Genomic DNA, 3,969 nt, shown 5'->3' with positions numbered 1-3,969 from the left:
AAGACCTATACAAAAAAGATCTTCATCCCCCAGATAATCACGATGGTTTGATCACTCGAGCCAGACATCCTGGAATACGAAGTCAAGTGGGCTTTAGGAAGCATTACTATGAACAAAGCTAGTGGAGGTGAAGGAACTCCAGCTGAGCTATTTCAAATCCTAAAAGACGGTGCTGTGAAAGTGCTGCACTCAATATGCTAGCAAATTTGGAAAACTCAGCAGTGGCCACAGGACTGGAGAAGGTCGGTTTTTATTCCAATCCCAAAGAAAGGCAATGCCAAAGAATGTTCAGACTACTGCACAGTTGCACTCACCTCAGATGCTAGCAAAGTAATGCTCAAAATTCTCCAAGCTAGGCTTCAACAGTACATAAACCGAGAACTCTCAGATGTTCAAGCTGCCAACATCGGTTGGATCATCGAAAAAGCTAGAGAGCTACATAAAAACATCTATTTCTGCTTCATTGACTACACCAAAGTCTTTGACTGTGTGGATCACAACAGACTGGAAAAATATTAAAGAGATGGGAATACCAGACCACCTTACCTGCCTCCTGAGGAATCTGTATGTAGGTCGAGAAGCAAGTTAGAACCAGGCATAGAACAATGGACTGGTTCAAAATTGAGAAGGGAGCACGTGACGGCTGTATATTGTCACCCTGCTTATTTAACTTATATGCAGAGTACATCATGTGAAGTGCCAGGCTGAATGAAGTACAAGCTGGAATCAAGATTGCCAGGAGAAATATCAATAACCTCAGATATGCAGATGACACCACCCTTATGGCAGAAAGCAAAGAGGAATTGCAGGGTCTCTTGATGAAAGTGAAAGAGGAGAGGGGAAAAGTTGGCTTAAAGCTCAGCATTTAAAAAACTTAGATCATGGCATCTGGTCCCATCACTTCATGGCAAATAGATGGAGAAACAATGGAAACAGTGACAGACTTTATTTTCTTGGACTCAAAATCACTGCAGATGGTGACTGCAGCTATGAAATTAAAAGAGCTTGCTCCTTGGAAGAAAACCTATGACCAACCTAGACAGCATATTAAAAAGCAGAGACATTACTTTCCTGACAAAGGTCCGTCTAGTCAAAGCTATGATTTTTCCAGTAGTCATGTATGGATATGAGAGTTGGACCATAAAGAAAGTTGAATGCCAAATAATTGATGCTTTTTGAACTGTGGTGTTGGAGAAGACTCTTGAGAGTCCCTTTGCATTGAGCAGCTTCAGCTGCGTGCAACAAACTTTGATAAATTCTCTTTTCATTTTACTTTGATACAAATAGTTTCTAATTTTCCTTGTTATGACTTCTTAGATACACCCATCATTTTAATTACCAAATACATTGATTTTTTAATGTATCCTTAATATTAATTTCTTATTAATGTGCTTTCTTCTCTGCAGTCACCCTCTGTGTTTTTACAGTCTTTTAATTTTATTGAGGCTTTCAATGGCTAAGTCAAATATCTCTCTTGGTAAATGTCACATTGCATTTGAAAATATATGGGTTATTTTCAAATATCTTTTGATGCTGATTCATAACATAATTCCACAGTGATAAGAGAATAGATTCTGTATTATTTCAATGGCTTTAGACCATGAAATTTTTGCACCTTATTTTATGTCCCAGGATATGTTCCAGTGTTTCCTGGTTTATAAGCTATGGGAACTGGAATAGAATTTGTATCCTGCTGTTGAGTGAAAAATGTAATTTTTTGTGTGTGTAATGTAATTTTTCAACATAATTCTTAATTATGTTGAATTGGTCCTTAGTGCTTTTCATGTCTAGTATATCTGTCTACTTTTCTGTCTATTCATACTATTCATTATTGAGAGCTTGATATTGAAACTACAACTGAAAATCTTAATTTATCTACTTAAAAGTAACTAATTTGTAGTAGAACTATATGTAACTTTCTCCTGTATGTTTCAAGTCTCCTATAAATGTGTTATCATACTTTCATAATTAAAGAAACAAACAAAAAAAGAATGGTAGTTATGTGAGGTTTTCAAAGTGTTAACTAATGCTACTATGGTAATCATTTCAAAATATATTATAAATTAAGTGAATTAAATCAACACATTGAACACCTCAAACTTCCACAATGGTATATGTCAGTTATGTCTCAATAAATCTGGGGGAAAGTTTTAAATAGATAAATTTTAAAAGTAAGAAAAATGTAATTGTGAGCTAAAGTACTGAAGAAAACATTTTGAAAAAGACAAGACTTGAACATGATGGGCTTTCTGGGTGGAGCTAATGGTAAATATCCTGCCTGCCAATGCAGGAGACATAAGAGATGCGGGTTCAATTCCTCAGTCAGGAAGATTCCATAGAGGAGGGCATGGCAACCCACTCCACTATTCTTGCCTTGAAAATCCTATGGACAGTGGAGACTGGTGGGCTACAGTCTGTAGGGTCACAAAGAGTCAGCCACAACTGGAGCGACTCAGCAAGCACACACAAGACTTGAACATGATAGTGAAGGACATCTGAAATTCAAGGAAAAGAATGGAATTCTCTGTATTGTCAATGAATAGGGTTAAGGTGCAGAGACAGAAATGGAAATACTGTCACATGGGGGGAGGTAGTAAGTGCGAAGATTGTTTTGGGGGTGAGAATTTCATATTAGGGTGTAGTGGTTGAGGATTTTAAAATTCACAAGGATCATAAAGCTCCTTAATACCAAGCTAATGTCACAGTGAGAAGTGAGGAACCACTGACTGTTTTTGAGTGGGGAGATGAGGACATGTGCAAAAGGATATTTTTCAAGAAAATGTTTTGCTAGCAGTGTAGAAAATGTTTTCAAGGCATAGAGGGCATCTAGAAAGCTGTTGCCTTAACCCAACTTTGAGGAAACAAGGTCTTACTATTGGGCACTATTAGCACTGATAAAGCATGATAGAGATTAGATTTGGTGACTCTGATAGATTTTAGGGCATAGGAATGGCTCCAAGTCCCTCAGATTTGAAACCCTGAGAGGATCATGCCTTTGACACTAATAAGATAGTGGCCTTCAGTTCAGTTCAGTCTCTCAGTCGTGTCTGACTCTTTGCGACACCATGAATCACAGCATGCCAGGCCTCCCTGTCCATCACCAATTCCTGAAGTCCACCCAAACCCATGCCCATTGAGTCGGTGATGCCATCCAACCATCTCATCCTCTGTCGTCCCCTCTCCTCCTGCCCTCAATCTTTCCCAGGATCAGGGTCTTTTCCAGTGAGTCAGCTCTTCATATCAGGTGGCCAAAGTATTGGAGTTTCAGCTTCAGCATCAGTCCTTCCAATGAACACCCAGGACTGATCTCCTTTAGGATGGACTGGTTGGATCTCCTTGCAGTCCAAGGGACTCTCAAGAGTCTTCTCCAACACCACAGTTCAAAAGCATCAATTCTTCAGTGCTCAGCTTTCTTCACTGTCCAACTCTCACATCCATACATGACCACTGGAAAAACCATAGCCTTGATTAGACGAACCTTTGTTGGCAAAATAATGTCTCTGCTTTTTAATATGCTGTCTAGGTTGGTTATAGCTCCTTCCAAGGAGTAAGCATCTTTTAATTTCATGGCTGCAATCACCATCTGCAGCAATTTTGGAGCCCCCCAAAAACAAAGTCAGCCACTCTTTCCATTATTTCCCCATCTATTTGCCATGAAGTGATGGGACTGGATGCCATGATCTTAGTTTTCTGAATGTTGAGCTTTCAGCCAACTTTTTCAGTCTCCTCTTTCACTTTCATCAAGAAGCGCTTTAGTTCTTCTTCACTTTCTGCCATAAGGGTAGTGTCATCTGCATATCTGAGGTTATTGATATTTCTCCCTGCAATCTTGATTCCAGCTTGTGCTTCCTTCAGCCCAGCAATTCTCATGATGTACCCTGCATATAAGTTAAATAAGCAGAGTGATAACATACAGCCTTGATGTACTCCTTTCCCTATTTGGAACCAGTCTGTTGCTCCATGTCCAGT

This window comes from Muntiacus reevesi, chromosome X (genome assembly GCF_963930625.1).
Source record: "Muntiacus reevesi chromosome X, mMunRee1.1, whole genome shotgun sequence".
Taxonomy (NCBI): Eukaryota; Metazoa; Chordata; class Mammalia; order Artiodactyla; family Cervidae; genus Muntiacus; species Muntiacus reevesi.
Note: the sequence above shows the minus strand (reverse complement) of the source record.